Raw genomic sequence first — 8635 nt, 5'->3', positions numbered from 1 at the left:
CTGCATAACAGGTGCCTTACAGTCTTCTACAGTTTGTGCTATATAGCACGTGTTGTTCCTGCTTCGTTTCTCCTCTTTTCGGGCAATTTTTACATCAGGTGCAACATTTACCATGGCTGACAACAACACAGATGTGTTCAAGATGTTTGTTACTGAGGAAAGGTTGGATGGGGAAAATTACCCTATGTGGGCTTATATGATGCAACATGTTCTTGTGTCAAAGGGCGTCTAGAATATTGTGCAGGGCATTGTTGTACGTCCTGATTCTGAGGATGTTGCAAGTCTTGCTGCAAGGATTACTGTTGTTAGAGTTGTTTTTCCTACGGCAGAACAATCTCGTTGGGATGTAAAGGATGTGCATGCTCATGCATTGAGTGCATTGTCTATGAAGCGCACCATTGTTCCTCACATTCGTTCAACAAAATCTACAAAACAGACTTGGGATATTCTAGCAGGTCTTTATGCAAGCCGCAATGAGGCTAAAATTGCTTTGCTACATAACAAGCTGGAGTCGAAGATTATGCATGAGGAAGATGATATGGACACTTTTCTTGTTGGTGTCAAGGATATCAATGAGCAACTTATTTGCAAGTGAAGTCATTTCGGACAGTTCCCTTGTGCAGACTGTTCTTGATGCCTTACCAGTTCTTACCAGACTTTTGCTAGTACTTGGAGACTTATGACCCAAGGAAATCCTGAAGTTGTCAAGTTTGATGCATTATGCGCATTGCTATTGCAAGAGTGACTTTCCATAAAAAACGGGACTAGACAGCGTGCAGTTGAACATGCTTTTATTGCTTCTCAAAGAAAGGGTGGTAACATCAATGCAACCACTTCTTATGGTTCTGCTGCGAGTGGCAAAACTTCAGTTCCCAATGCTTCTGCTTGCAGCACTTCGTCTGGCAATTCTAGTGATAAGGGCAAAAAAACGTTGCATTGCCATTATTGTAAAGCTAATGACACTTGATCAAGCAGTGTCCTAAGTTGAAGGCCAAAGAGGCTAAGAAGAAAGAGGGTGGTTATACTGCAAATGTTGGTTCCACTATAAATGCAACCATTGTTGAGTCTTCTGCAAAAGGAGACTGTGATGCTAATATTGATGCAGAATGGGCTTTTAGTGCAAAGTGCACTTACAATCCTAGTGTCCAAGATGCGTGCATGTCAGTTACTGCAGATTCACATGTGGTGACAGTGGTGCCACAAAGCACATTACCTCACATCATAATTTATTCACCTCTCTCGAGTCTGTCCCTCATGGGAATTAGTGAGTCTTACCATACACCGAGCAAACTTTATCGAGCGAATGGTAAAACCGAGCAAGACCCACCATTAAGACTAGACACTCGAAGCAATTGAACACTAGTTTTAGACGAGATATTCTCCCCTCTGTCCATGTTGAGTGTGTGGACCCATGAAGTAACACATTACATGCCTTACAGATGCGTGATAGGTGCATGGTTTCAATTGGATGACCAACCCAATGAAGCTTCCCTCTCTCTCTTTCTCACTCTCTATCCAAGGCATCACAAAGATGCTTACGTTTGGGTATTTTTTAGAAATTTATGTCAGATTTCAAGCTTGTATTGACAAAAGAACTTGATAGAATTTTACATATTAAAGAATAAAAACTGATGCATCCTTCAAAATTTTGATACATAAACAGATAAAATCTTGTTTGGGATGTTGTCTACCAAAATTTGTATATTTTTTGTGGGCACAAATTTCTCTAGTAGGTGTCTCCAATTTTGTTTTATTCCCCATTAGGAGGAATATACATGTATTCCATAGCTCACAAAATCTCTTAAAAGTCTTTATCTTTTACTATGCTGGAGGCTACCACTTAGGATTTTTTTACCATCTTTTGCCTAGGCCTGCTAGACATCCTTCATGCCAGACTGCAAGGAAGCAACCAAAAGGTGCCATCTCTCTCTCTCTTTTCTTTTCTTTCTTTGTGAGCCTTCACGAGCTTTTGGGCATAGGGGTATGCAGTGGGAGACGATGATTGAAATCCCATGTGACACAAGTCTACGAAATCCAATAAGATTTCTTTTAAGGAATCTTGTGAGATTCAAAAGTTTGGTTGTTAACCTAGCTTTTTCCATAGAAAGGAATCTCATCATTAATAGAGATTTTTAGTAGAGATAAATAGGAGTATGTGCCTACATTTCTTGAATATAAATCATTGAAAAGAATTTGAAGAAATTCTCTTGTGATAACTTAAGAGAATATCATAAGCGGTGGGTGACAAGACGATGAGCAAGGAGAGGGAGGTGGCAGGTGGTGGGGCAAGCAATTGGCCAAGGCGAAACATGATGCACGAGAGCGAACGGGCTAGTGCAAAACATGACGCCTAAGAGGTAGCAATAGTGCCACGTGGAGTTGAGAAATAACAAAATTTTTTTAAGGGATGAAGTTTTCTCTCCAAGCTCGTAGTGAAACCAATGGGAACACAAAGACGATGCTCGCAGTGAAATCAATGGGAACACAACAAAATTACCTGCATCAGCACGCGAATGCACTCTCATTGAGCAGTATCTAAGAGGATTCAAAGTGAAAGGGTTAATAAAAAACAAAATCCAAATAGAAGGTGTGTGAGCCGAGAGTTGACTTGGGGAGCTGGCAAATAGCGAGCGAGGAGAGAACCAAGAAAGGGTGGAGTCAGGCGACATGCTAGGCAAGGGGTGGAGCTGCGTCGCATTGGAGCAGGAGGCGGGCAAAATGGAGACAAGCGACATGGCACACGGAGCAGTAGGCTTTTTTAAATGTGCAAGGGCTTAGAGAGAAGGTGGTCAGTAGCATGCAATGATCCGGCTTAAGCTTGGGGAGAGATGAACGACCAAATGTTATATGTGCATTGTGAGGGCTTCAATGGAACCTTCACATGCGTTTGTGAAGATTCTAATGCATTTCAAAACTCTTTAAAACAATCCGCGGTGCCGGGGACTGTTTTGAGGAGATTTTGGACCTCATTTAGAGAGAGTATACAACTGTGTGCGGTTCAATTGATAGAAATTCCCATTAATGGGAACATAGGACAGATGCCACACTTCAAGCTATTTTAAGTCTCTCTCTCTCTCTCTCTCTCTCTCTCTCTCTCTCTCTGGGTATATGCGCGTGCATCAATAATGGTATCTTGTATTGTTCTACACACAAGCCTACTTACTCACTTTCTCGGGTGTCTTCGCAATGTTCTTCAGCAGAAGTCTTCATTAGAAAGTTTGGCAGGAGGAGGCGCAAAGAGGGAAGGAAAACAGGTGGGCAAGCCATGCAAGCAGTGGCAGTGGGGACAGGAAAGAGCACGCAAAGGTGGGCGGCATGGGAATGTTCGATTATTGGGTTTTTCCTTTTGTGTTTGAAAACTCCTGAAAACAGGTTTCGGACCTCATTCAGAGGCGAATACGTATATCTGTTTGCTATGACCAGTAGTGGGCTAGATCATAAGCATCAACACATAATTCTCCCATTCAACCTTAGCAGCACGTCCCTCCTAATTATTATAGCCTGCTCAGCTAGTCTCTCATCCTCAAGCTCATCGTCACCTGCACCATGGTTGGCGTCTCCATCCTCCTCATTAAGAATATTCCTAGCCTTCTCATCCAAGGGTGAGACTTCAACATGGCTGCAACTCTCTTCCCACCTTCTCAAACGACATCCTTGCTCCCATTTATGAAAATTCTGCCTCTTCTGCTCATGTGCACCCTTCATTGTGTGTGTGTGAGAGAGAGAGAGAGAGAGAGAGAGAGAGAGAGATATGTTAGCCCCGTCAGTCGCGAGTATGTCACCATCAGCCTTTGGAAGAAAACTTGCAATTTTTCAGAGGCGGAGTCTCACATGCCGTCTAAAGCCCCACACACACACACACACAGAGAGAGAGTTAAGGGGACTCACCTTGTGGCGTCACTGTGATGCAAAAAGATTCGCACCTGTAGGCACAACCGTGCATCAAGTAAAATGCGTAAAATGATACCTGCGATGTTTTATAAAAACGTCCGATTTCCAATGCTTGCCACGTGGAGCACGCCTAAACACCATCTCTCCATTATATGTTATAGATATAAATAGATAGATAGATATAGAAGCATTTCAAAACTCTAAAAAACAATCCGTTGTGGTGTGGATTGTTTTGAGGAGTTACTGGGGGAGAGAGAGAGAGAGAGAGAGAGAGTCAAGTCAAGGAACCCACCTTCATAAGCTCGGAGGGAGATGTAGTCCTCCTCCTCACAACTTGCCATTCTTCGTCATCCTTCTTCTTACTATCTCCATTCTTTTTTTCGTCTTCTTCTGTACCCTCCTATGTGCGTGCCTTCTTTGGCACGATGGGTGAGCAATTGAGCGAATAGCAGATCTCAAAGTTCAAAAAAGCTTTCAATCTCTTACACAACAAAGATGGCAATGGCAATATCACCACCAAAGAGCTTCGTACTATGATGCACTCACTTGGACAAAACCCGACGGAAACAGAGCTACTTGAGATGATCAATGAAGTAGATGTGGATGATCATGGCACGATTGATTTTCCAGTGGATAATCATGGCACAAACGATTTTTTAGAGTTCTTGAATCCGATGGCTCGCAAGATGAAGGATACTCACTCTGAGGATCTGAAAGAAGCATTTAAGGTTTTTGATAAGGACCATAATGGGTTTATTTATGTTGTAGAGCTTTTCCATGTGATGAGTCATGAGACAAATCTAGGACAGAAGTTAATACATGAAGAGGTTGAAAAAATGATTCAAGAGGTAGATGTTGATGGTGATGGACAACTGAATTAGGATGAATCTTCGACGATGATGCCCTCAAAGTAGTGCTTTTGGTGTAAATGTTAAGTCGTGCTAGATTCAAACCTCCATGTTACTTTGGAGTGGCACCATTCTATTGGTTGTTATAATCCACTATCATCTAGAGAAGTAGTGGTTTGATTGTTTGTACGGTTTACATATGAAATTTATTCATTGTTGACTTATTATATGAGAGAGAGAGAGAGAGAGAGGGGGGGGGGGGGGGGGGGGGGGGGGGGGGGGGGGGCGGGGGGTGAACCCAGTGCAAGGTTAAGAAGAGCTTGCCCACCGGGCGGCAGAGTGTCTCTAGCTTCATAAGAATACCTAGGAGGGGTATATGTACAACTTGTTCCAGGGGAAAGTAAGAACACGCCAGAATTTGGATGTATTGGATGAGAGTCAAGGTAAGAACTTGGATGTATTGGATGAGAGTCTATGTGAGGACTTGACAGAGAAAGAGAGAGAGAGAGTCAAAATCCTGGAAAGCCATGAGCGTGTTGAATCTAGCCACTCTTGGCCACCTTCTATCCAAGCCACCAATAGTCCCACTTGGATAGCTTTCAGCCTAGGCTTGTTGATTTGACTCCAGCGGCTTCAAAGATCTAAAGCTAGGCTACCCCCCCCCCCCACCTCTCTCTCTCTCTCTCTCTCTCTCTCCCCCCCCCCCCCCCCCCCCCCCCCGATTTCTTCTCAGAATCTTGCTAAACTATGGAAAACATAGAGGGGCAACATCTACGATGAGGACAAGTTGGTGTACTACATCTAGTGCAAACCCAAGAGACCACTAGAGACAAAGGCTAAGTAGTATGGGCAACCACCAATGCACAAAGAGACGGCAGGATGATGTGTGCAACAAATATGAAATAAAGAAGAGCAAGCCCTAGCACCTCTCTCTCTCTCTCTCTCTCTCTCTCTCTCTCTCTCTCTCTCTCTCTCTCTCTCGTGCGTGCGTGTGTGTGTGTGTGTGTGTGTGTGTGTGTGTGTGTGTGTGTGTGTGTGTGTGTGTGTGTGTGTGTCCCAAGTTCTTCTCATAATCTTGCTAAACCATGTCGCCCTTGGCTATTGATGTTTATCCAAGTCATCATTAGGCTACAAATTAGGCTATCATAGTATGGAGAATTTTAGTCCACAATCTCTAGAATATAGATAAATGATCAACAAACTACTACATAGTGTAGACCATGTTTGTAGAACTGATTGAGATTTCAACAATGGACATGTTGATTTGTGCATTCCATCTTACTTGAACTTCATTTTAGATGCCTTCTATATGGGAGTGCTTAGGATGAGTTCTCAAAGAGACTTTGATGTTTAATAAAGTCCAAAATGCTATTAGATATGGTAGGGAAACATAAGCTCCTTGAGCTTTAATTGGAATCGTTTGCTCGATTTTTTATTTGCTCGAAAAATCTCGCTCGCTCATTGAAATTCCTTGAATTAGTCAGTCACTTGTGCCAACAATGCCTCTTATCCGGTTCAGGGAGTTGGAAAGATTGTGATTACTGCTGCAAATGGAAGTTCTTTCACACTTGTTGATGCACTTTATATACATGGGATCAAGAAGAATCTTTTGTCAGTATCTGCACTTGCTAGACTTGGACTTGTAGTCAAATTTGTGGATGACAGATGTACAGTTCATGATCTCATTTTTGGTGATGAAATTGGTGCATCTGGGTTTTTGTGCCGTCGGGCTGTATAAGGTCACTTTGTATGACAAGTGTGGAAAAAATTTTGCAAATGCAGTTGCAGATTCAAGGGATATTTCAAATGCAAAACTTTGGCATGCACGTTTGGTCATCTGAATTTTTCCAATTTGCTGCGTTTGCAGATTTCTGATATGGTTGCTTCTTTGCCGCCTCTTGAAGCACCTGCCAAACATGTTTGTGAAGGCTGTATTTTGGGTAAGATGCAGCGTTCGAAGTTTTGAAAGGATGGTTATGTTAGGGCCACGTACAGATTGCAACTCGTGCATAGTGATGTTTGTGGGCCCATGCAAACTCCATCCTTGGGCAATTACCTTTACTTTGTGACTTTCATTGATGATTAATCCAGGCATGCATGGGTATTTCCGCTTAAAGTGAAGTCCGAAGTTTTTATGTGCTTCACACAATTTTTGGCTATGGTTGAAAATGTCTCGAAATGTACTATGGGCACCCTCCGTTCCGATCGAGGGGGGGAGTATATGTCTCATGAATTTAATGCATTTCTGGCTAGTCGTGGGATAAAACACCAATGTACAGTGCCTTATACACCTCAGCAAAATGGTGTTGCTGAGAGGAAAAACAGGTCACTTACGAAAATGGCACGATGTATGGTCAAAATTCAAGCTTTGCCGCATTCTTTTTGGCTTGAGGCCATCATGTGTGCCACTTATGTACTAAACAGGTTTCCTACGAAAGCTTTGCAGGCTATTACTCCATATGAAGCATGGCATGATAGAAAGCCTTCTATTGAGCACATGAGTGTTTTTGGTTGTTTTGCATATGCTTTGGAGCCACAAACACAGCGCAAAAAATTGGATGATAAGGCTGTCTAACATATTTTTGTTGGTTATAGTGCTGAAACCAAAGGTTACAGGTTGTATCAACCGCAAACAAAGTGTATTCTGGTTTCACGGGATGTAGTGTTTGTGGAAGATTTTGTTCAGCCCTTGCTGTCATGTACTAGAGACAATCATGTAAGCTCACGTGACATTTATACACTTTGTTGCCTCTTTTCAGTGGTGGAAGTTCAAATGTAAATTCCAATGAGGCAAATGTACAGCCTATGGGGATGTTACAAATCAGCCTATGACTGATGCAGATGTACTTGACGAGGAAAGGGCTGAGAATGAGCAGGCTAGAGATATGCCTAAATGATTGGTGCATACTTTGCATGACAATAAATTGGATGCACCATTGTCTAGTCGTATTCGTTCAAATTTTCACCATGCATCTTATGCATCAGATTGTTATGCTTTGGCTGTGTCTAGCTTACATGATGTTGAGGAACCTCTCTCTTTTGATGAAGCACAAAATTCTAAAAATTGGATGGCTGCCATGCAATCAGAATATGATGGACTTATAGAAAATGACACATGGACTTTATGTGATTTGCCTCCTGGTAAAAGACCATTCGTATGAAGTGGGTTTACAAGTTGAAATGCAAGCTAGATAGTGAGATTGATCGCTATAAGACTTGACTTGTTGCAAAGCGTTACGCACAACAAAAATGCATAGATTATGAAGAGACTTTTGCTCCCACTTGTCATATGACTATTGTGCTTTTTCTATGTACATTGGCAACTCATTTTGGTTGGGATGTACATCAATCAGACATTGTCACTGCTTTCTTGAATAGTGACATATTTGAGAAAGTTTATGTAAAGCAACCTCGCGGTTTTGTCAAGAAAAAACAAGAGGATAAAGTGCGCAGATGTAAGAAAGCTTTGTATGGATTGAAGCAATCTCTTCGTGCTTGGTATGAGAAGGCTGACACTCATTTGGTCAAACGAGGCTTTCGTAACAGTCCAACTGAAAGCAGATTGTATATAAAGCGTGAGGGTGATGTACTTCTCATTGTGGTTCTCTATGTGGATGATTTGCTGATCATTGGACCAAATGGGGGACATATTGCTAAATTTAAGGCTGATTTGAATGCTACTTTCAAGATGAAAGATTTGGGGTTGTTGCATCATTACTTGGGTATAGAGTTAAGCAGTGTGATGGTGGTATTGCATGGAAGCAGGTTTGAAATTGAGTCTTCATGATGCTGGTGATCCTACTGATTTCACTCTTTACCGAACTGTTGTTAGCTACCTCATTTATGTATGCAACACAAGGCTGGATATGTAATTTTCAGTCTCACATGTCAGTAGA

General features: G+C 42.2%; 1 pseudogene; it reads left to right on the top strand.

Annotated features, from left to right (window-relative positions):
- Positions 1-4165: 4165 nt before the first annotated feature.
- On the top strand, positions 4166-4860 carry LOC147445514 (uncharacterized; annotated as a pseudogene).
- The last annotated feature ends 3775 nt before the right edge of the window (positions 4861-8635 follow it).

The sequence above is a fragment of the Adiantum capillus-veneris genome, chromosome 12 (assembly GCF_014529385.1).
Source record: "Adiantum capillus-veneris isolate H3 chromosome 12, ASM1452938v2, whole genome shotgun sequence".
Taxonomy (NCBI): domain Eukaryota; kingdom Viridiplantae; phylum Streptophyta; class Polypodiopsida; order Polypodiales; family Pteridaceae; genus Adiantum; species Adiantum capillus-veneris.
Note: the sequence above shows the minus strand (reverse complement) of the source record. Positions and strands in the feature narration are given on the sequence as shown.